Consider the following 26,249-nt stretch of genomic DNA (forward strand, 5'->3'; position numbering starts at 1 on the left):
CAACACCAATGTCAAGATGATATTGTCTACAGAGCTACAACTAAAACCCTGTAACACCGAGTCAGTAAACTACACTGGACATGCCAACATGATATATCAACATCAATGTCAAGACAATATTGCCGTGCCGGGTGGCACTAAAAACCTGTAGAACCAAGTCAGTAATGTACACTGGATATATCGACTCCAATGTCAAGACGACATTACCGTGCAGATTAAAATTAAAACCCTGTAACACCGAGTCGGTAAACTACACTGGATATATCGACTCCAATGTCAAGACGATATTGCCCTGCAGAGCTACAATTAAAACCCTCTAACACTGACCCAGTAAACTACATTGGATATGTCAACACCGATGGCAAGACAATATTGCGAGGCAGGTAAATGAAACCATGTAAACCCATCTGGAACAAATTTACCATTTAAACCTGACATCCAACTTGAGACAAGTACGGCTAGTATTTAGGGTACATTTTATAAACAACCCTGCCAGAAAGTAATGGTATACTTCACAATTAAGTTGGAGTATAATTTATAGTCCGGATATATATTTTATGACTAATTTCGAGTATATATTTTATGACTAATTTGGGTATATTTTATAAACAAGTAAACAGCAGAGTACAAAAATTTTACAATTAATTTGGAATATATTTTACAATTAATTTGGAATATATTTTACAATTAATTTGGAATATATTTTACAATTAATTTACGTTGCACGCATTTTATATTTAAACTGGAATATATTTTACAATTAAGTTCGGGTATATTTTACAATTAACGTAGTTTATATTATTATTATTTTTGGTTGCTGTATATCTTACAATAGTCTTCGGGTACATTTTACAAATAAATTGCCTCACAACTTGTTGGCAAGTTCTGGCAAATTTTACAATTTAGTTTAGAAGAAATATTTCATGATGGAGTTGGGGTATATGTTGAAATTAACTTGTGGTATAGTTACAATTAATCCACGGTACATTTTACAGTCAAGTTGCAATGCATTTTATAACTAAGTTGGGTATACACATTTCTCAATAAATTTGCATTATATATTACATGAAATTGCGATATATTTTACAGTTAATTTGAGTACACATGTTTTACTATAACGTTACGGTGTATTTTACAGTAAAGTTGTAGTGTATTTTACAACAAAGTAGCGATGTATTTTACAATAATGTTGCGGTACATTTTATAATAAAATTGTGGTTTATTTTACAATAAAGTTATAGTGTATTTTACAATAAAGTTGTAGTGTATTTTTCAATAACGTTGTAGTGTATTTTACATCAAAGTTGCCCTACATTTTATAATAAAATTGTGATATATTTTACAATAAAGTTGTGGTGTATTGTACGACCAAGCTGGGTACACATGCTTTACAATAAAGTTGCGGTACATCTTGCAATTAAGTCGCGGTATATTTTTACACTTAAGTCTTGGGCGCCAATCAAAAATCACGAAGATTGTTATGCTAAATATTCTGTCATGACGTGTCTCGAGGTGGAACCCGTATCTGTCAACTCTCCTTTGCCGAGATGATGTGAAGCGAGGTGTGATACTGGTCAAGGAACAAGTATAAGTGTGAAGCGAGGTGTGATACTGGTCAAGGAACAAGTATAAGTGTGAAGCGAGGTGTGATACTGGTCAAGGAACAAGTATAAGTGTGAAGCGAGGTGTGATACTGGTCAAGGAACAAGTATAAGTGTGAAGCGAGGTGTGATACTGGTCAAGGAACAAGTATAAGAAACACCTGAAGCAGATGTTCACAAAATACGAAGGTACATCTTCCATACAGGCCAATATATACCTGGACAAACAGACTATGCAGAGAGGTGTAGGTGAGTGCCACATGCAACCCATTCTCGCTGTGATATGGACACAACGCCGTGGTTAAGGTAAATCATTGTGCCTGACAGAGTATCAAATAACCCAAAACAGGCCAACGACATCCGAACCAGCACACTAGAGTCGCCTTGCTGAAGGCGGCAGAAATCGGTCCGCTTGCTGATAAAAAAAAAACGGGTTGTCATTGTCGCCAAGAGGACGTAGCAGAGGTAAGAAAAAAGGCCAGAAATAAAAATAACCTGACAATTTAGCTCCAAATGACACATTTTTGGTGAAATGAATTAGGTGGTGCAGCTGTCTAGTGTGGGTCTAGACGCACCGTGACACCTTCATTCCGCCTGGCCGCAGGTCGTCGCTATTTGCCAGGGGCCTGCAGAGCTTGACAAGTCCAGTTACCTCCCTTGGACCAGAGAGTCAGCGTGACCAGGCGCTCATGTTTGCGCAATAGTGACGATTACATAACCTGTTATATCAGTCCGACAGCAGCATAACACGTCCTCCATCCTCAGCAATCTACCAGCTTTTCAGTCTCGGTCAGCAAGTCTGGAGCTTTTCAAAACGGCTATTACATAACAAGGAGCGACGTAAGGTAAGCGGTTTCTTGCCATTTAGCGCTTTCTAAAGGAGCTCTAAGTTCCAATGTACAGAGAGTGCATCTTAGTCTTGTTGTGCAAACTGCCATATCGAGGCCGATGTAAACATATGGCTTGCCCGGGTACTGGTGACACCGACTGACAGCTAACATCATTGACTAGCTGCTTAGTGTCTACCTCAGGCCCTGAGCACCACCGGCCGAAGAACAGCGGCTAGACTCAGTAACAGAATAGGTACAGCGGCCGGGGACAAGGGGGGGGGGAGGGGGGGGGGGCAAAAGCCTGAAATAACGCTTGGCTCGGATTATGGTCACGTGACAAATAGGTGCCAAGCGAGATAAGACGAAGTGTTTGGGTGCCTGCCGTCAGCAGTCACGTGATGCCCGTCACTTTACGTCAGTGACGTCACGGACCATGCATTTACGCATGGCCAGCTTCAGAGGTCTTCTTTGACGGAGAAAACACGAATCGATAGTATCCACTCAGTTCACACAGTTTTCACCCAGCTGATGCTTTGTTTACTTAGAATACACCGTGTTCACCCAGCTGAGGTTGTCTTCACTCAGAACACACCGTGTTGACCCAGCTGAGGTTGTCTTCACTCAGAATACACCGAGTTCACCCAGCTGAGGCTGTCTTCACTCAGAACACACCGTGTTCACCCAGCTGAGGCTGTCTTCACTCAGAATACACCGAGTTCACCCAGCTGAGGCTGTCTTCACTCAGAATACACCGAGTTCACCCAGCTGAGGTTGTCTTCACTCAGAATACACCGAGTTCACCCAGCTGAGGTTGTCTTCACTCAGAATACACTGTGTTCACTCAGCTGAGGTTGTCTTCACTCAGAATACACTGTGTTCACTCAGCTGAGGTTGTCTTCACTCAGAATACACCGAGTTCACCCAGCTGAGGCTGCGTTCACTCAGAAGACCCCGTGTTCACGCTCAAAACACGGTGTTTACCCAAATAACACTGTTCATCCAGCTGACAGTGTGTTCAACCAGGTAATACTGTGTTCATCCAGATAACACTGTGTTCAACAAAATAACACCATGCTTGCCCAAGTAACACCGTGTTCACACAAATAACACCCTCTTCAATCAAATATCACCGTGTCCACCTATTTAAAATTCAAAATAAATCCAAAATTATTTATTCTTTTCATGCTGTCTAATGTACTTTAAAACAGCACATGGCGCTTAACATAATCTGGGTACAATATACACAGCCCCGTAATTATGCACCAGATTATCGTTGATCGTTCTATGTGTACGGAATAGGCTGTCTTTACCAGGAAGTACGCCTGAGGATTAGAACGATAAGCCTTAAGGGCTGACATGGCAGCAGGGGTGAAATCTTAATACGCTGATAGGACATATACGTATGATTTGGGAATAATATAACCTACTGTTACCAGGGACTGGAGATCATCTCGCCCACCTCCTTCTGTGCTGTTACCAGAGTTTGGGGATAATTTCACCCACCTCCTTCTGTGCTGTTACTAGAGTTTGGGGATAATTTCACCCACCTCCTTCTGTGCTGTTACTAGAGTTTGGGGATAATTTCACCCACCTCCTTCTGTGCTGTTACTAGAGTTTGGGGATAATTTCACCCACCTCATTCTGTGCTGTTACTAGAGTTTGGGGATAATTTCACCCACCTCCTTCTGTGCTGTTACTAGAGTTTGGGGATAATTTCACCCACCTCCTTCTGTGCTGTTTCTAGAGTTTGGGGATAATTTCACCCCTCCTCCTTCTGTGCTGTTTCTAGAGTTTGGGGATAATCTCACCCACCTCCTTCTGTGCTGTTACCAGAGTTTGGGGATAATTTCATCCACCTCCTTCTGTGCTGTTACCAGAGTTTGGGGATAATTTCACCCACCTCCTTCTGTGCTGTTACTAGAGTTTGGGGATAATCTAACCCACCTCCTTCTGTGCTGTTACCAGAGTTTGGGGATAATCTAACCCACCTTCTTCTGTGCTGTTACTAGAGTTTGGGGGATAATCTCACCCACCTCCTTCTGTGCTGTTACCAGAGTTTGGGGATAATCTCACCCACCTCCTTCTGTGCTGTTACCAGAGTTTGGGGATAATTTCACCCACCTCCTTCTGTGCTGTTACCAGAGTTTGGGGATAATTTCACCCACCTCCTTTTGTGCTGTTACCAGAGTTTGGGGATAATTTCACCCACCTCCTTCTCTGTTGTTATCAGTTTGGGGATAATCTCACACACTTCCCACCCTTATCTGTTACCAATCTGAGCTGTTTCAGCTGCTTTCATTTGTTACCATTTGCAGCAAAGTGCTACAAGTGTACCAGTGGATACAGTCAAAATTTATATCTGTAGACAATATTATCACATGCACATACAGATAAAAATTTACAATTATCTTAAATAAATAAATAAATAAATAAATAAATAAAAGTATGAAAGTCTATCATAATTTTGTATATACTTACAAACAAAGCTGCTGTATTATATTTAGAAATATTTCAAAAACAATACTAAACTCAGTTCATTATTTAAAAGTATTATTCATGGATCAGTTTGGCTTTTACATCAGAGAACCGTCACATTTTCGTCAGATTAAATGCAGTCGAATTTGTGAACATGCAGATAAGCCTATTATCGGTTCCTAATTTGCACAACTAGTCATTCCGATCGCCTTATTTCTCCAGCACTACTTCCTGAGTTCTTGATATTTTAGTCATATTTAGGAATCATAGAGTTTATTGACTTTCTGATCAGCCAATCACTTATCATCATTGGACAGTGAGTTTAAGCGCAGAGTTCTCCACCCTAGCTAATGCTGTCTTACTTCCGGTCAGGAAAATCACAAAATCTCCGCCAATTTTAGCTCATTAAGCATATTCTGTAGATGTCACTTCAAAGCAGTACACTTGATGTCTATTTGTCAGAGAAATTCATTTCCCCGCGGTAGGGATGCACATCTTTCAGCATTCTCCGTCATTCAGCAGGCATTTCACAAAATGGCGCTCGACTGAAAGCCACCATCTGCAGTCTCCGATTTAATTTTTTACGTTTTTATATGCCCATTACAAATGTCAAACAATTTAATGCCTTAAATTCTATAAATAAATTTGTCAAAATTGTCACATAAATTAGGAAATACATTTTTTGTGTTGTCGAATAAATTGAGGTAGGGCCTAACCATTCAGGTGTTGGGTACATCTTGTTAAAAAAAAACACCTAGGCCTTCAGTAACCGTCAGTTACACAGAAATCTTGAATAAAATCTAGAATAAAAAATAAGCCACTTTCTACATTAAATGCAGTTTTTAACCGAATAAATAATAATTTTGTTGTCAGGTGTATTGATGCTGGAGTGCACTTTTGTTAGGGCTGGCGTGGATCGGTTGGGCTCCCTGGTTAGCTAGTGGTGGTAAGCAAGGCAGATGCTGGGCCAGGGGAGAGCTGTGAGATACCGCGGCTACGGGCAGCGGGCGACTTGTTCATGGATGACGCAGAGTCGGGAAGGCGCGGAGTTCCCCCCAGCCAATATACCCGTGTCTGCACGAGGTCTAGACGTGCTATGTCGTCAGCTGATCTCTGCAATCCAATAAACAAGCGACGTGCGCGGAAACGCCCAGGCGGGTTGAAACAAGCGCGCATCGGTTATGCCCCCTTTTGTGTACAGAACCGCAACAATGCCTGCTACAGTGCAAATCGAGTTACAAATATTAATATTCTTAGTTTTGGGCCATATTTTCTTCCTTAAAGTCAAATAGTTCTTCTAACTACGTAGGACTAAACCAAGAAAAATGAATAAATCGAAAACCTAATCTCCCTTTGTAAATTTTATCTTCGTTAATGCACTTTGATTCAGGAAAATTGAAATGCTTTTTCCTCACAGTAATTCAAAAATGTCGTTCATATCAAGTTCACGAGGTACAAAAATGAATGACATAAAAATGGCCAGTACTTCATGAAAACAGATGTGCTAAATTTTGTTTTAAAGTATATATTGGTCTATATACTAATAGCTATATCATTACAACTGCATGATACAACTATCTACGCCTTATATTCAAAACGAAATGCTCCCCGCATCAGTGCTACGAGGCTTCTTCTTAAAGTGGGTCATCAGAGATGTAGATATCTGCTGATTGGTCGTCAGGTCAAAGTGTGCTCACACTCCATGATTTTTCATATGTAAAAATATTTTTTAGTTTTGAACCAAAACATATTTTCGTTAGCCAAATAGTCTCGTGGCTCGCGTCATCCATTTTATTTAATAATTTATGTATTTGATTGGAGTTTTACGCCATACCAGAATATTTCACTTAAACCTACATGTATAAGACGACGGCCAGCGTTATGGGGGGAGGGCAGTGCTCGAGGCCGGGGGGGGGGGGGGGGCACGAGCACACGCAGGTTGATGCACACTTTCCCACTTACATTAGAAGAAGGCAGCATGAGATGGACTAGAACTCACAGCGACCACATTAGTGAGAGACTTTTTATTCTATACTGCGTTAGCACGCTAATCACAAGGAGTTACCATTGATGATACAAAGAGATTGTCATTGGTACAAAATGTAAGAATGGTTAAATTCAGGAAGGGTGCATGTAGAAACGTCTGGCGTGGGCGGATGCGTGGCTTGAACCATCTTATAGATATTGGTCACGATATGCCGTGCCGGATATTTAAATCATTTCATCAAGCAGTATATTTGATTTGGTTAGAGGCAGGATATATTACCTTTGTTTTGAAACAGGAGAAACTATCTTTGTTTTAACACAGGATAGCATAGTTTTAATTTAGGATAAAGTATATATATATATATATATATATATATATATATATATATATATATATATGAATGTCCACAGAGGTCTTTATATAGGATATGTGTTACCAGTAACTAAGGAACATGTTACGTACATGTCAAAACAGGCAGTGGTTTAGTTACATGGCTAAATACTATATTTACTAATTTACTATACTATGTGTTAGCTGTGTAAAGTCAACATTATATACAGTATATGCTTAGTGTCTACTTGACAACAGCAGACGATTAACAACACGAAACCAGAAACGGCGAGTACTGACTTGAATTTAACACTTCACGCTTAACGCAACTGATCTCTCTCGACAAATATTTCACAATGAAAATAATTGCTTACTGCTGTTTGCCTCCTACCCTGAAAAAGGATGATGCACGCCTGTAATTGTTCCTTGTTCTTGGAGATTTATATCTGAAGTTTTCAACGCTGACAAAAGGGTCACCTAAGGAGAGAGCCCCCCATAGGCCACTCCAGCGTGTAGGTTAACACTGCTCCATTTCATTGGCTATCTCAGCCTAGATTGTCCCGCCCCTTTTATTCATAAGGCTGATAGGAGTTACCTCCCTTCCCCCATAGTTACTCCCACAAGGCGGTTAACGGTTAAGTATTATGTTAAACCATTTAAATTCAAATTTTTCCAGTTACACGCGCTAGCTAATTTTTTTTTTTTTTGGAGCATTTCGTTTGTGCTGGAATTTTGTAACGGTTAAGACAGGAACAAAATTAGACAAGAAATTTAAGTCAGCGTAGCCTATATCAAAGGGTACTTACGTGTGTCGAGGGGCAGGAGTCCTTTATCCAATGGTGACTTCTTGGTCACCTCAAGGACTAGCTGTGTCTGTAAATAAAAGGAAAAAACAGTGTAATTAACTGAAAATTTTGCTTGCCTCATAATATATAGTATTGATGTGGAAAATCATCTGTAAATCATTTCTTATTTATTTGCATTTATTGCATTTGAAGATAAATACACCACCCTTCCACTTACCACTCCAACGCCTTACTCCACTTTACGCGGGCACAACCTTGTTGTTTACGGACAGATGGCATTTTGGGTGTGAAACAGAAATTCTCTGTCATCAATATCTAATCTGAAGACATATCATATTTCCAAAACGGTTAGGTTTTTAAAGTTGACTTCGAATAAAAACTGTCTTGTTATTTTCGTTGGGCAATAAGTTCCCTTTTCCTCAATCCAGTGAGCAAATACTTATTTCGGAATGAACTTATATCTTGGTGTTTTCAATCATTCTTTACAGGATGTATATTCGACCAGTGAGAAACGAAGTGGCATTCTATATTATATTTACCAATCGTTTTATATGATTAAATTGACTAAATCAGTCATCATGAAAACATTGCCATCTTGAAAACAATGTAATGAAGTAAATTCTTAGGTAAGTACCGTTCTGATGTGGCGAGTACACGCAAGTTAGCTTAATAACTGCCTCTGTAGGTTTTCTTTCTCTTTTGCCTGGCCAAAGAGCAAAAACTGTGTTGGGGTGTAGAATGCATGCACATAAGCGTTACACAGTCACACAATATTGAAGGTCAACGCATTTTGAGCGAAGCAAAGTTGTTTTCTTCAGTGCTTTGTGGGGTGTATACTTTATTTGATTTCTTTCCCACGGACCTGTCTCCGGGCGAGAACAGGTCAGGAATGTACCTTATATGGGACTATATAGACACTTGACCCAGCGACCAATGGCAGGAATGTACCTTATGTGGGACTATATAGACACTTGACCCATCGACCAATGGCAAACATTTCCCACGCGCCAAGGAATTAAGTACATTACTCTGATGTTAACGTTGTGGGGCTTCACCTTTACTTGTGTAGAATTTAAGTATGGAATATCTGGAAAACAAAACAATATTTTTTATCAAATTCTGAATTTTTGGTGAAGCACAGGACTGCCTCCTGAAACCGGATTACAGGTCATAGATACCCCCGGTATCTTATTATTTCTCAGCTGTCATTTGAGTTAACGCTCAATACGCATGTTCATATATTTTAGCCCTGCTTTAATTTGTTCAAATTTTATTGCAAACCGAGTTTTTAAACGAAATGCATAAAGTCTGATCAGTATGAGTCAATAGAGCGAACACAGGTAAGGATATTACCAGGGTATGTGTATTCACTCCATGACCGATTTTCCTTAACATGACAAGAAAGCTATTTAAGTTAAATCAAACGTTTACTTTAATCTAAATATATTATGTCAGTAGTATGAATAACAAATTTTGATGAGTTAAAAACTGTCTATTTATTTAATAAAACATTATATTAAAATATGAATGAAATGAAACGAGAGAGATATTAATTTACTTGAATTGGGTATCTAAATTTTTAGCTCTACCTTCTTGAAAAAAATAATTCAAAAATCAGCTCACAGTCAAAAAAGAAAAAAAGAAAAATAAAAAGAAAAGAGGAAATGATTTATTTACTAGTTCAATGTTAGGCTTTGTTTTGCCATACGTTTAAATATTAGAACTAATTCAAAACTATAACCAAACAGTTAAAAGCCACAGTAAAGCCAAACCTGCGTCCAGGTGTAATATTTGCTATGTAGACAATTTACCTGTAATAAATTGTATGCGAGCAATGCATTAATTGCCAATAACAGTCATGTGTTAATTACACCATATTACAAACCTATTATTCTAACTGGAAATGCTGTGCCGTGGCGATGTCCGTTGTATTTTAGCATTGATTTATTCCCGCTAACAAGGAAAGGTATTACTGGTAAATGTTACACTCACTGACAACTTCAACAAAACACTTTAATCTTATTCTTTTAATAAGAATTATAGTTTTAATGTAACCATTTGTTTTATATTCTGTTTCACATTTATATTTTAGTTACTTTTTTGTTAAATCACGAGCAGTAGATTCAGTTCCATATGTATACTATATCTATTCCTATCTATTTTCGTAAAACGGCAAACCATTTGAGTTTGAGTGAAGAATTCAATTTTTAGTCAACAAAAGTTTTAAGCCAATCAGTTCTTTTAAATTAAATTCGATATCTGTAGTTTAGTTTTTGTTTATTCAGTGAACAAATCATTCATCAAGTCACCTGTTTTAAATTGAACGCCTTACTTTTATTTTATTTACACAAAATATTTCATATTTGTCGGTAAACGACACGGTTATCAAATCAGTTCTAATTTAATTGTCTGTATTTCTATATCACTGAAGCAAAAGTTTTGTTTATTTAGCCAGCAAAACCTTTGGCAAATCCGTTCAATTAAACTTTGATTCATTTCCCCGCTTGTATTAAATGGCATACTACATTCGTTTATTCAATAAAATCCGTTTATCAGGCTATTTGTTTTCAAATTCACCTTCCAGTTTGTACTCTGATGACCTAACATAGTTGTTTAAACGTGGTATGTTTGCCATGGTTAAGCTTAAACAACATTTGAATATTGAAAGAATGTTTGACACATATACTCTTTAAAACATATATATCAATAAAATTAAAAACATGTGTACTTAACCCACAATAAGGGGCATGTTTAAAAAACCTTAAGCAGCCGTGGCTGTTTAAATTTAAACTATAAAAATTCTCTTGTACTTTCTGAAGTTTTAAGATCCTATACATCTGTGCGTTGATGGTGGCATGCGCCTTTTCTCACGGCACCCGCAAACATGGTTCTTGTATGTCAATACCTGCATGAAGGTCTAACACAACTTTGTTATGAATAAATTAATTAACAAAGTATATAACAGCCATCATTGCAGTATAGCATATATACATAAATAATCCATAATTATTCTTTGTACGGAAGCAGTAATTTACCAGAAGTAACATAATGCATTTATAACGCTAGCTTCAACTTTGAGAATTCTATGGTTACACCAGGATTCAGCGGCAGAAGTTTCACCTATTCTGTTGTTACACTAGGTTTCAGCGGCAGAAGTTTCACCTTTATAATTTGAATTATTATAAGTTTTCAACTTCAGAAATATCATGAAACTAATGCTAGTTTTAAAAAAAGGCATTTTCTATATTTACAAAAGAATATTTTTTATTTGGGTACAAAATGCCTAATACTAGACGGGGTCATGCATATGGTAAGCCAACAGCAGACGTGGAATTAAGAAAACACTTGACACAAGTCACTCTTAAATTCTTCAAAGATAAATCACTTCATTTAGGAGAATGTGACGCAGCGTAATGACCCAGTAGTCTCTCACCAATGCTGTCGCTGTGAATTCAAGTCCAGCTCATGCTGGCTTCCCCTCCAGCCGTATGTGGGAAGGCCTGCCAGCAACCTGCGGATGGCCGTGGGTTTCCCCAGGGCTCTGCCCGGTTTCCTCCCACCATAATGCTGACAGCCGTCGCATAAGTGGAATATTCTTGAATACGGCGTAAAACACCAATCAAATCAATAAATAAATACTGAACTCTAGTCTGAAGTAAAATTCATTTTGTTCTGTATCAGGACAGAGTTTTGTATTGGGGTGTAATTCTGGTCTGAATTTTAGTCTGAAGTAAAATTCAGTTTGTACTGTATTAGGACAGTGTTCTGTGTTGAGATGTAAAACCTGGTCTAAAGTTTGGTCCTAGGTAAAATTCAGTTTGTACTGTAGCAGGACAAAGTTTTGTGTTGAGATGTAATTCTGGTCTGAACATTAGTCTGAAGTAAAATTGAGTTTGTTCTGTATCAGGACAGTGTTCTGTGTTGAGATGTAATTCTGGTCTAAACTTTGGTCTGAAGTAAAATTCAGTTTGTACTGTATCAGGACAGAGTTGTGTGTTGAGATGTAATTCTGGCCTGAGCTTTAGTCTGAAGTAAAATTGAGTTTGTTCTGTATCAGGACAGAGTTGTGTGTTGAGATGTAATTCTGGTATGAACTTTAGTCGAAAATAAAATTCATTTTTTTCTGTATTAGGTCAGAGTTTTGTGTTGAGATGTAATTCTGGTCTAAATTTTGGTCTGAAGTAAAATTTAATTTGTTCTGTAACAGAACACTGTTTTGTGTTGAGATGTAATTGTGGCCTGAGCTTTAGTCTGAAGTAAAATTGAGTTTGTTCTGTATCAGGACAGAGTTTTGCATTGAGATGTAATTCTGGCCTGAGCTTTAGTCTGAAGTAAAATTGAGTTTGTTCTGTATCAGGACACAGTTTTGTGTTGAGATGTAATTCTGGGGTAAATTTTAGTCTGAAGTAAAATTCACTTAGTTTTGTATGAGGACAGTTTTGTGACATGGCAAACTTGAGTTAGTTCTGTACTAGATCTGAACTTTAGAGTGACGAAGTATTCAGTTTGTTCTGTAGCAGGACAGAGTCTTGTAATGGGGTGTAATTCTGGTCTGAATTTTAGTCTAAAGCAAAATTCAGTTTGTTCTGTATCAGATCTGAACTTTAATCTGAAGTAAAATGCAGCTTGTTCCGTGTCAGAACAGTTTTGTTTTGAGATGTGATTCTGGTCCGAACTTTAGTGTGAAGAAAAATTCAGTTTGTACTGTAGTAGGGCAATGTTCTGTGTTGAGATGTAAAACCTGGTCTGTACTTTATTCTGAAGTAAAATTCAGTTTGTACTGTATTAGGACAGAGTTTTGTGTCGAGATGTAATTCTGGTCTAAACTTTAGTCTGAAGTAAAATTCAGTTTGTACTGTATTAGGACAGTGTTCTGTGTTGAGATGTAAAACCTGGTCTGTACTTTATTCTGAAGAAAAATTCAGTTTGTACTGTATTAGGACAGAGTTTTGTGTTGAGATGTAATTCTGGTCTAAACTTTGGTCTGAAGTAAAATTCAGTTTGTTCTGTAACAGAACACTGTTTTGTGTTGAGATGTAATTCTAGTCTGAACTTTAGTCTGAAGTAAAATTTAATTTGTTCTGTAACAGAACACTGTTTTGTGTTGAGATGTAATTCTGGCCTGAGCTTCAGTCTGAAGTAAAATTGAGTTTGTTCTGTATCAGGACAGAGTTCTGTGTTGAGATGTAATTCTGGTCTAAACTTTAGTCTGAAGTGAAAGTCAGTTTCTACTGTATTAGGACAGAGTTTTGTGTTGAGATGTAATTCTGGTATCAACTTTTTGAGCAAAATCCATTTTGTTGTGTATTCTGTAATTCCGGTATCAAATTGAATGTGTTCTGTATCATGACAAAGCTTTCTGTTGAGATGTAATTCTGGTCTGAACTTACGTCGAAAGTAAAATTGAATTCGTTGTGTATCAAATTTAAGTCTTAGTCTAAAGTAAAATTCAGCTTGTACTGTATCAGGACAGAGTTTCGTGTTGAGATGTAATTCTGGTATGAACTTTACTCTGAAGTAAAATTCGGTCTGTTTTGTATCAGGACAGAGTTTTGCGTTGAGATCTAATTCTGGTCTGAACTTTAGTCTGAAGTAAAATTCAGTTTATACTGTATTAGGACAGTGTTCTGTGTTGAGATGTAAAACCTGGTCTGTACTTTAGTCTGAATTAAAATTCAGTTTATACTGTATTAGGACAGAGTTTTGTGTTGAGATGTAATTCTGGTCTAAACTTTGGTCTGAAGTAAAATTCAGTTTGTTCTGTAACAGAACACTGTTTTGTGTTGAGATGTAATTCTGGTCTGAATTTTATTCTGAAGTAAAATTCAGTTTGTACTGTATTAGGACAGTGTTCTGTGTTGAGATGTAAAACCTGGTCTGTACTTTAGTCTGAATTAAAATTCAGTTTATACTGTATTAGGACAGCGTTCTGTGTTGAGATGTAATTCTGGCCTGAGCTTTAGTCTGAAGTAAAATTCAGTTTGTACTGTATTAGGACAGAGTTTTGTGTTGAGATGTAATTCTGGTCTGAACTTTAGTCTGAAGTAAAATTTAATTTGTTCTGTAACAGAACACTGTTTTGTGTTGAGATGTAAAACCTGGTCTGTACTTTAGTCTGAATTAAAATTCAGTTTATACTGTATCAGGACAGAGTTTTGTGTTGAGATGTAATTCTGGTCTGAACTTTAGTCTGAAGTAAAATTCAGTTTGTACTGTATTAGGACAGTGTTCTGTGTTGAGATGTAAAACCTGGTCTGTACTTTAGTCTGAATTAAAATTCAGTTTATACTGTATTAGGACAGAGTTTTGTGTTGAGATGTAATTCTAGTCTAAACTTTGGTCTGAAGTAAAATTCAGTTTGTTCTGTAACAGAACACTGTTTTGTGTCGAGATGTTATTCTGGTCTGAATTTTATTCTGAAGTAAAATTGAGTTTGTTCTGTATTAGGACAAATTTTTGAATGGAGATGTAATTCTGGTCTGAACTTTAGTCCGAAGTAAAATTCAGTTTGTTCTGTAACAGAACACTGTTTTGTGTTGAGATGTAATTCTGGTCTGAACTTTGGTCTGAAGTAAAATTCAGTTTGTACTGTATTAGGACAGAGTTTTGTGTTGAGATGTAATTCTGGTCTGAGCTTTGGTCCGAAGTAAAATTCATTTTGTTCTGTATCAGGACAAAGTTTGGTGTTGAGATGTAATTCTGGTCTGTCCTTTTTTCTGAAGTAAAATCCAGTTTGTACTGTATTAGTTCAATGCTCTGTGTTGAGATGTAATTCTGGTATCAACATTTTGAGTAAAATCCAATTTGTTCTGTATTCTGTAATTCCGGTATCAACTTTTTGAGTAAAATCCATTTTGTTCTTTGTCAGGATGGATATTTTGTGCTGAAGCTGTGTATCAGGAAAAAGTTTTGTGTGAAGATTTTAAAAAGATTTGCATCTTGGCAGTTTTCATCTCTGACCATTTTTCATTACTAAAGGTCAAAGATGTATCTGTGATATTAGATAGTGTTGGGCTCATGTCCTCTACCTAAACTCTGTCATGTGACTTCCGTCCAGAGTTCCTAAGTTGTTCTGATAATTATTAACACGGCATGCAGAATTATCTCCACCTGGTTTGCGTCTTCCCATAGCCTAATACCATAACACACATCAAGTTTCAATTTCCACATAACATTTATTCCGACACCAGAAATACCGTACTGCATGGTCGACCGCGTAGTACACTGTTGAATGTGTTATATTGTTTGTTTATATACATGTAAATATCTTCAGGATTTATTTTTAAAACAAATGTTTGCATAAATGTTAGGCGTATATAGCAGAGACAATGAAAATTAAAATAAAGTAATATGATATGCCATTTTCTAACTCGCAATATTTGTACCAAAAGAGCAGCTAAATTCTGTGTCACCAGCAATATAGATATGCCCTGTGTCGTCAGCAAGATCGTTGTAGCTTTTTCTCGACACTGAAGTATCAACCCCTCCCACGTAAAAAAAACTCCAGCAAATTTCATACCTATTGCAAAGCTCTCTGTGTTGTATACATGTCAGCCTGTCACGTCCAAGTGAGCCGGGTTCAGTAAGGAAGAAAAATCATGTTTATCCCATTTTGAGCCTTCTAAACATTTTCAACTCTAAGACAACCTTTCTCCATCTACACTCAACCTGTTTCTGGTGTGGACGTGGAGCTTACATTACCTTTCTCCATCTACACTCAACCTGTTTCTGGTGTGGACGTGGAGCTTACATAACCTTTCTCCATCTATACTCAGCCTGTTTCTGGTGTGGACGTGGAGCTTACATTACCTTTCTCCATCTACACTCAACCTGTTTCTGGTGTGGACGTGCAGCTTACATAACCTTTCTCCATCTATACTCAACCTGTTTCCGGTGTGGACGTGGAGCTTACATTACCTTTCTCCATCTACACTCAACCTGTTTCTGGTGTGGACGTGGAGCTTACATAACCTTTCTCCATCTACACTCAACCTGTTTCTGGTGTGGACGTGGAGCTTACATTACCTTTCTCCATCTACACTCAACCTGTTTCCGGTGTGGACGTGGAGCTTACATTACCTTTCTCCATCTATACTCAACCTGTTTCTGGTGTGGACGTGGAGCTTACATAACCTTTCTCCATCTATACTCAACCTGTTTCTGGTGTGGACGTGGAGCTTACATAACCTTTCTCCATCTACACTCAACCTGTTTCTGGTGTGGACGTGGAGCTTACATTACCTTTCTCCATCTACACTCAACCTGTTTCCGGTGTGGACGTGGAGCTTACATTACCTTTCTCCATATATACTCAACCTGTTTCCGGTGTGGACGTGGAGCTTACATTACCTTTCTCCATCTATACTCAGCCTGTTTCCGGAACCGTTTTAGAACATTGTAAACCGCATTCAAACTATATGTTTACCACAGGAAAGAATGCAAAGGCTACAGCTTGGAAACAATCAAAGGTGTGTTGGTTAAAGTAATTTACTAGTTTACCATTTTACACACCAATAACCATACACATGCTGGAAAAATATGAAAGCACACATGATCTGGAGGAATTCCACGGCTGTTTAAAAGCCAATGGGATAAAACTCGACGAAGTCGAACTTTACTTACTTTGCTTGGTCTCTGTATAGCTTACTTTGCTTGGTCTCTGTATAGCTTACTTTGCTTGGTCTCTGTATAGCTTACTTTGCTTGGTCTCTGTAAGGCTTAAATTTGATTGCCTTTAATTTGACTTCAAGTACATAGATAAATATGGAATAAAATCCATCGTTTATGCCTTCATTGTTAAGATACAACAGGAGCAAATCACACATGCTAGCGGACATAAGTCTGCCTCGTTTTCTGGGACACTCAGACTCCACTAATCATGGCATTGTGTCACTATTCGTAACCAAAATAACCTATACTGAAATGAACGACGAGGCGGGCGGTTGTGTAAGATAAGCCTCGGAATAAGGTAGACTTACAGAATGATTTATAGAAAATGCCTTTCTTAATTACAAAAAATGTATTTCTTTATGAAATATCTTTGATATAAATTTTTACCTTTGGTTTATGACGTGCTTTAGCTCCACTCAACCTCAAAACATCCAGCATTGAGAACCCAAACTAGACTCCAGCCAATACATATCTCTACTGGTAAATTGAGGAGTATATAATCGCAAAAGTATATATACTACACGCATCGTGTAAAAGATCATTCTAGTGGTATTTTTGCATCGATTTATCGCGCACTGAATACATATTTTGTGAGCTCTGTACGGTCCTGCAGCTAATGTTACCTATCACGGTCCAATGAAAACATTGTACTTATATTCTGTAAGATTCTGTAAGATTGGCCAATTCCCGAACACAACGTCACAATGAGATCTCGTAAACTCACGTCGTCCTCATGCAGTATAGACGGTTTTGTTGGAAATTATCGACTGGAGACTTTCAATATTACAAACAGTTTACCCTTTTACCCAGTGTGTAATCCATATGAGCATCCTCAACTACTGTCAGAAATGTTTCACAAAAGTTTTTGCATGAATTGCTTAATGTTTACATGAAAATTGTGAAACATAGCGAGAACAGTTTTTCCATATCGAACGGAGTTTATCATCTACAATTCTCAACTTTCTTCTACCAAAAGAACATTGTAGCTGAAGATCACCTGAATGTACTAATTCTATGTCTTTCATTTCCAGTGATACGGAATGCACAATGTTGCCTTCAATATCACGAAAGAAAATAAAGCAAATACATTAAAACGACTCGAATGTATGCGTCATGCGTCAAAACAGACATTAGTCAATAATCACAAGACCAATTCCCAACACTCCGTTTAATACAAGCTATCAAATAACTAAGAAAGTATATAAAGTTCGAATAATGATGCTGTAAAGATGCAAGGTATAACTATAGGCGAACGAGTGAAATCAGTTCAAAAGTCCCGTAAACCGATGATGTGAATGCCGGCCGGATTACATGTATGCGGAGACATTCCACCATGAAGCAGTGTTCACCTCATCTAAGGATCAATCACCTGTGCTTAGCAAGTACACGCTTATATATGTAAGACGGGCTTTATAAATCCAAGTGCAAAAATTACGTGCTTTAAGACAGTCGTCCGTTTATTTATCGTTTTGCTTTGTAATAAGCCTGCAAGTGCTGGCCTCTCATTCCGAGGTTGAGACATATATTATATCGTGTTGAATGAAATCGCCATGTCAGATATATAAATTAAAACACAACTTAGATATATAATTCTGATTAACTAAACTTATGGTTGATGATTTGGTTACGGATTAAGCTGACACGCCTAGAATATTGCTCCCATCTTCCCGGCATCATGGTAAATTGATGACTGTTTTCTCTACATGACTGCTTCTCAGTTTCGTGGAGACTTTCTTGTTCTCCGCTGGTTCGCGTTGAACCTTTGTTTTGGAAATTGGTCTTGTGATTATTGACCTGGAACGTCCCTCATTGATGACGTGCTGATGCACCTATACACATGTCTGTTACGGCACCTGAAGTCTACTTTACCGAGACAGGTTGACTGTTTCAGTCCTTGTCACGTGAACCGGTTATTTATTTCTATGTATGGATATTTTGGTAAGTTTCTTCTTTTTACAGAACTTAAATATTTTCTGATATTTTTATAAGTTGGTACAGTTAGATGTTAGTTAATTTTTTCATCTATAGACGATGTCTCTTTTTACGAGCTACACTTGCAAATTTCGTCCCCAAGTTAAAGAAGGTATTTTGTACATGAGCTTTTTCTACCATCTTATAGATGCTTACACTTGATAGTTCCTTCTCAAGTTATACATATATTCCAGCTGTCCGAACTACAGATCATAGTTCCCTCTCAAGTTATACATATATTCCTAGCTGTCCGAATTACAGATCATAGTTCCTTCTCAAGGTATACACATATTCCTAGCTGTCCGAATTACAGATCATAGTTCCTTCTCAAGTTATACATATATTCCTAGCTGTCCGAATTACAGATCATAGTTCCTTCTCAAGGTATACACATATTCCTAGCTGTCCGAATTACAGATCATAGTTCCTTCTCAAGTTATACATATATTCCAGCTGTCCGAATTACAGATCATAGTTCCTTCTCAAGTTATACACATATTCCTAGCTGTCCGAATTGCAGATCATAGTTCCCTCTCAAGTTATACATATATTCCTAGCTGTCCGAATTACAGATCATAGTTCCTTCTCAAGTTATACATATATTCCAGCTGTCCGAATTACAGATCATAGTTCCTTCTCAAGTTATACATATATTCCAGCTGTCCGAATTACAGATCATAGTTCCTTCTCAAGTTATACATATATTCCTAGCTGTCCGAATTACAGATCATAGTTCCCTCTCAAGTTATACACATATTCCTAGCTGTCCGAATTGCAGATCATAGTTCCCTCTCAAGTTATACATATATTCCTAGCTGTCCGAATTACAGATCATAGTTCCTTCTCAAGGTATACACATATTCCTAGCTGTCCGAATTACAGATCATAGTTCCTTCTCAGGTTATACATATATTCCTAGCTGTCCGAATTACAGATCAAAGTTCCTTTTCTAAGTTATACAGATGATGGTATATTGTCCGAGCTACAACTGATGGCTCTTTTCAGGTTAACAAAATGATGGCTTTTTTCCACGCTACTGTTAATAATTCCTTCTGTAACTTATAGCTGATGGTTGTTTCTAGATCTATGGCTGAAAGTTCCTTTTCCAAGATGAAGGCGATGGTTCTCTTGTACGAGTTAAATTCAGTAGTTCCATTTTAAAGTTATACATAATGGTTCTTTTTCTGAGCTAAAGTTACTAAGCCCTTTTCTAAGTTATACGTAATGGTTCTTTTTCTGAGCTAAAGCTACTAAGTTCTTTTCCAAGTTATACACAATGGTTCTTTTTCTGAGCTAAAATTACTAAGCCCTTTTCTAAGTTATACATAATGGTTCTTTTTCTGAGCTAAAATTACTAAGCCCTTTTCAAAGTTATACACAATGGTTCTTTTTCTGAGCTAAAATTACTAAGCCCTTTTCTAAGTTATACATAATGGTTCTTTTTCTGAGCTAAAATTACTAAGTCCTTTTCTAAGTTATACATAATGGTTCTTTTTCTGAGCTAAAATTACTAAGCCCTTTTCAAAGTTATACACAATGGTTCTTTTTCTGAGCTAAAATTACTAAGCCCTTTTCTAAGTTATACATAATGGTTCTTTTTCTGAGCTAAAATTACTAAGTCCTTTTCTAAGTTATACATAATGGTTCTTTTTCTGAGCTAAAATTACTAAGCCCTTTTCCAAGTTATACATAATGGCTCTTTTTCTGAGCTAAAATTACTAAGCCCTTTTCTAAGTTATACCTAATGGTTCTTTTTCTGAGCTAAAGTTACTAAGCCCTTTTCTAAGTTATACATTATGTTTGTTTAAGTTAAAGATGATACTTCTTTCTAAGGGTTAGAGTTATCATTTCCTATTCCAGGTTACAGATGATAGTTCATTTTTGTGGTGCAACTGATCCCTTTTCATTTTATAGACGATGTTATTTTATCTATCTACATGTATATGAATTATTGAATTGTAGCTAGAAATATTAATTGACTATTTTCAACAAAATTTGTGTACTGTCTCCTGGGCTTAAATTTTGAATATTTTTTATGTTCATGTTTTTTCTTTTGTTCATGTGGTTGATTTTCTCTTGGTCGCCTATTTTCTTTTGCGTATCTATGGTGCTCGTTTTCTCTTGGGTACTTAGTTGGTGTATCTTCTCCGGTTACTTATTTTCTGGAGGTTAATGTTGTTTACTACATGGGCGTTCATTAACCAAACCTGATGCGTTTAGTACGAGCGCCTGATTAATACCACGTTACAACATGACTTTACAAGTACCAATGAAACTGAGAACAACTGTTACAGCATGACAGTCATATACCTCTGAGAATAATTACGGTTACAACACCACAGTCATGTAGGTCTAAGAATAATTACGGTTACAACATGATAGTCATGTAAGTCTAAGAATATTACGGTTACAACATGGCAGTCATGTACGTATCTCTGAGAATAATTACGGTTACAGCATGGCAGTCATGTACCTCGGAGAATAATTACGGTTACAACATGACAGTAGTGTATCTCTGAGGATAACTACTGTTACAACATGGCAGTCATGTAGGTCTGAGAACAATTACTGTTACAGCATGACAGTAATGTATCTCTGAGAACAATTACGGTTACAACATAGCAGTCATGTTACAACATGACAGTAATGTAGCTCTGAGAACAATTACGGTTACAGTATGACAGTAATGTACGCGAAGGGGATTCATATTGTAAAGTAGCAGTAATGGTAAAAGAAGTCCACGAATTTCTAATTTACCATAAAATGAAAACAGTTAAAGACTATTTAAGTACAGGGGAAGGCCATTATGTGAAACCTAAACTTCTTGTGCCATGAAGAAAATGGTGGGCAGAAAATCTAACATGACTGAGCATTGGTATGACCAAAATACAGCGTGATCATCTATACCGCTGTGTTTCTGTACACCGTGTTTGAATATCGCTAATTCTGGGAAATTCTTTGGTGTTCGTTGTGTGAACGTTTAACATCAATGAGGTCAGATTTGTAGACCTCAATGAGGTCAGATGTGTTGGCATTACAGAGGTCAGATTTGTAGACCTCCATGAGTTCAGAATATAGACCTGAATGATGTCTACAAATCTGACCTCATCATTGTGGTCAGATTTCTCAACATTACAGAGGTCAGATTTGTAGACCTCCATGAGTTCAGAGTATAGACCTGAATCATGTCTACAAATCTGACCTCATCATTGTGGTCAGATTTCTCAACATTACAGAGGTCAGATTTGTAGACATCAATGACATCACATTTGTTGACGTCACCTTGGTCATCGTTCGGCTGTTCTCTTACCCACATTTGTTTCCTCCCCTGAAATTCCGACCCGATCATAGCGAGATTTTCCTGATTAGACGAGCCATTTACAACCACTTAGATGTCTTTATAAATCATTAATTTCTATTTTACTAACTAACTATGGTAATTTCTTTTTTTCACAGATATACAGTATGAAAACAGTGGTGCATCTCTGAAATTAACATGTAGTCACACGAAGCTTGCATTAAAGGAGGTCTAGCCATGTGTCTTATGGAATCAAAGGAAGGCTTACCAGAAGTTGGTGCCATGGGGAAACCGCAAGTGATATACATGCAGTTTTTCGCATAGATCTCTCAGCCATGGAGGCTATTTTGTGGTTTACCGCAAGTAATAAACTGCTTTCAAGTGATGTATATGGCGATTACATAATCAAAGGGTTCTCTCAGAGAACGGAAAACAAGCACAGCATCTGTGACAGAGAACGTCACGCCTGGGAACTTTGAAGGGCATAGAGACCTTCTATATTTGGATGTTCGAGCCCGGGATGAGATTAACATGACCTGAGAGAAGCGGTTAACATTCTGCTTCCACCAGAGGAAAAGCCAGGATGAATCTCAAGACAACACAGACGAGATGAAAACAGCTAAGCTGTACTCCAAATCGAATAGAATCTACTGTATGGGTGAATTTCATATTCACAGCAGTACATCCAAAAAACTTTTAACAAATCATTTTTACCTACATGATCGGAGAGATTCGGGAAAATACTCAAGTGTTTGGAGTTTCATATTCACAGACCTTCCGGCTAGAATCACACAACTATGACCCCCAGTTGGGAGCGAATGAAAGTTTTCATAGCTCAGCAAATCAGGCCGGCCACTGGGATGGACATACAAGAGGTCAAAGTGACCATGACGTTATTCGTTATGGATTGATTCTTACGTGTGTATGGTACGTCTCTGATGTCACCTGACCTACTCGCGTCTTCTAGAACGTCATATTCTGACGTGTGATATCAATGGGAAAAGATCGCTAGACAAAATGCCTGAGCATTTCCATCTGAAATAAGGCTGTAAAAATGGCATTTGGTGATCTCCACCAGTGTTTTAAGACGCACTGGCAAAATTTGTCGCAGAAAGGCTACATGGTGAAAATAACGGCCATATATTCCATTCAGTCTGGCGAAACCCATACCGTCTACAGCCAATAATGGTTCTGTGTTTTGCAGGATATTCAATAGGGATATTGTGGTCTACTGGATGTTCAATGATAATACTGTGATCTTTCGAATATTCCATACTGATACTGTGTTCTGATGGATATAGTGCATAATGATACGGTGTTTTGGTGAATGTTCCATAGTGATAAAGAGTTCTACTGGATATTCCATAATGATACTGTGTAATGGATGATATTGCATAATGATACTGTGTTCTGGGGGATATTCCATAATGATAAAGCGTTCTACTGGATATTCCATAATGATATTGTGTTCTGGTGTATATTCCATAATGATACTGTGTTCTGGTGGATATTGCATAATGATACTGTTTTCTGGTGGATATTCGTTATGTGAACATCTAGGATTCGTCATGACTTCTTTAAGTCTCACAGACCACAGATAGGTAAGCACACTCTCGCATATATATATGCTTTTCAGCTCAGAATGACCTTTGCTGTGTCCACGCTAGCTTTCCGATATAATACTAGGAAAATTCCACAACCGTAAACATATGATTTGTCAACAGTGAAAGTAGGCTATGTATATATATTTATACAGATTCAAAAATAATAAAACTTTATCTTTACACGCACCGAATTCTTTCCTGAAAATTGATTTTAATACCATCAGACATGTTTACCACAATTACTTTTTGAAGGGAATCTTCTGAGATACGCCTACAAGAGCAGCCTAAAGCTCCAAGTAACCAGTCTGTAGGCGCCACCCAGAAGTGCCCGTATGTAGGACCTAGAGCCGTTAGGTGTAGGCTGACTTCTTATCACGTCTCACCCAGGGACAATTTCAGCACGAGAACCCTGGGTACATTCAGGCGCAAATAAGCCGGTTTTGATACCGATGGATTAGCGAAGTTATCAGAAAACGGAGTGACTTTGATCACCAAGCGTTTTGAGGTGGTGAATAATCGTAATGGCATGTTAGACAACTTTAGGAAAAATTCGACAACTTTGAAGACACAGTCTTTATGTTAGTTGATAGCAAATACTAATAATGACACTTAGCATTTTTTGTCAAACTAACCCATTTGTCAATGCCGGTTTTCTTTCCTAGAAGAAGAATAAAACTGAAAGATATTATATTCAAAGTCAGTACGTATATTTTTTTCCGATTTATTCGATTGGACAATGACTACTTGACTTTTCAATATCACAAAATGTACCAAGTGAATTTTGGTGTTGTTACATCTCTTTGAAAAAAGAAAAATGTATCAACCATGTTCCCTCCTACCGGTTACGGTATGGCCTTTTTCCATGTGTTACATATGGCTTCATGATCAAAAAGTATGGGGATTAAGATGATAGCAGTATGGTATCAACCATGTTCTCTCCTACCGGTTACGGTATGGCCTTTTTCCATGTGTTACATATGACTTCATGATCAAAACGTATGGGGATTAAGCTGATAGTGGGATGATATTAACCATGTTCTCTCCTACCGGTTACGGTATGGCCTTTTTCCATGTGTTACATATGACTTCATGATCAAAACGTATGGGGATTAAGCTGATAGCAGGATGATATCAACCATGTTCTCTCCTCCCGGTTACGGTATGGCCTTTTTCCATGTGTTACATATGACTTCATGATCAAAACGTATGGGGATTAAGATTTAGCAGGATGATTTGAAAATAAGAAATTCAAGGTCACTGAAAGGATCATAAGAATACATATGTCAGTTTTGGGCAGTTAGATGTTTGGATTGTAAGGAGGGACTGGGGCTACATACACATACATTTGCATAGGAATATGACGGCAACTTTTCACCATAAAGCTCATTTTTTTTCTGAAATCTATTCATGGAATTATAATATACAACTATACTTATAAAACAGCAAATCTCATATATTACTATATTATATTATTTAATGATTTAAATAAAAAAACACTGTATTACATACACGCTGCCCATGAAACCCATCTTCGAGTACAAACATTTAAATTCGTATAGCTTATACATGAAAACAAATCATAAAAACTCAGCACACATATGTTTAGAAACATTTTTCATGATATTTCTGATGAAACTTATTTAATTCATTTTGTTTTCCTCAACTTTAATATATTATTGGAAGGGGATCTCATTTTTTTTGTAAACAAATTCACTGAATATTTACAGATTATGTATAGAGTGATCATAGTCTAATATACTACACAAATATGTCAATTTTCAGCATAACAAATGTTCACATAAACCCAGAATCCGCGGACTTTCTCCCCACAATAATCACCAAACTGTTTGAAATCAGCAAGCGCATGTATCAGGGAGAGCTTAATGTCGTGTTAGACGAGTTGTATAATCGGTGTCTGGGGTCAGCGATTGGGTGTATAATCAGTGTCTGGGGTCAGCGATTGGGTGTGTAATCAGTGTATGGGGTCAGCGATTGGGTCAGCGATTGGGTGAATAATCAGTGTCTGGGGTCAGCGATTGGGTGTATAATCAGTGTATGGGGTCAGCGATTGAGTGTATAATCAGTGTCTGGGGTCAGCGATTGGGTGTATAATCAGTGTCTGGGGTCAGCGATTGAGTGTATAATCAGTGTCTGGGGTCAGCGATTGAGTGTATAATTAGTGTCTGGGGTCAGCGATTGGGTGTATAATAAGTGTCTGGGGTCAGCGATTGGGTGAAATTGTGTTGATTATCCTCACATGGTACATACAGACATATTTCTAGTTTAATGGGTCGTAAAGAGCAAATACACATCAGTATACATGTAGGTATACTCAGGAAATAACCAGTACAGTTTTCTTCGAACACAGTTTTATTTGTATCCCAAATATACATAAAACAGGTTAATTAAAGTTGGCAGATGTTCACAACCTTTTCCCAGGCCGATTGATTTCAACCCCGTATGCATATTACACTTTTCCTCAATTCTACCAATCCTAAATATATCCATCTTTCAAGATGAGGACGAAAGAACGATGTTCTACTGTCGCTTATAGACAGAAATGCTCTGTGCCACTCATACAAAATATGGAGACAAGACGTCAGAAATGGGTCCTTATTTCTGACTAGCGTCACGATACAATACAAGCTGTCACGATACAAGCTGTTGCAATAAAGCT

The 26,249-nt window shown here is 37.5% G+C and overlaps 1 long non-coding RNA gene across 1 annotated transcript; it reads left to right on the forward strand.

The window, feature by feature from the left end:
* Positions 1 to 2,309: 2,309 nt before the first annotated feature.
* On the forward strand, positions 2,310 to 24,262 carry LOC135462168 (uncharacterized). The gene is made up of 2 exons (XR_010443440.1): positions 2,310 to 2,446; positions 22,127 to 24,262. It is a non-coding gene; the product is annotated as an uncharacterized LOC135462168 (long non-coding RNA).
* Positions 24,263 to 26,249: the final 1,987 nt, after the last annotated feature.

This window comes from Liolophura sinensis, chromosome 1, assembly GCF_032854445.1.
Source record: "Liolophura sinensis isolate JHLJ2023 chromosome 1, CUHK_Ljap_v2, whole genome shotgun sequence".
NCBI lineage: Eukaryota > Metazoa > Mollusca > Polyplacophora > Chitonida > Chitonidae > Liolophura > Liolophura sinensis.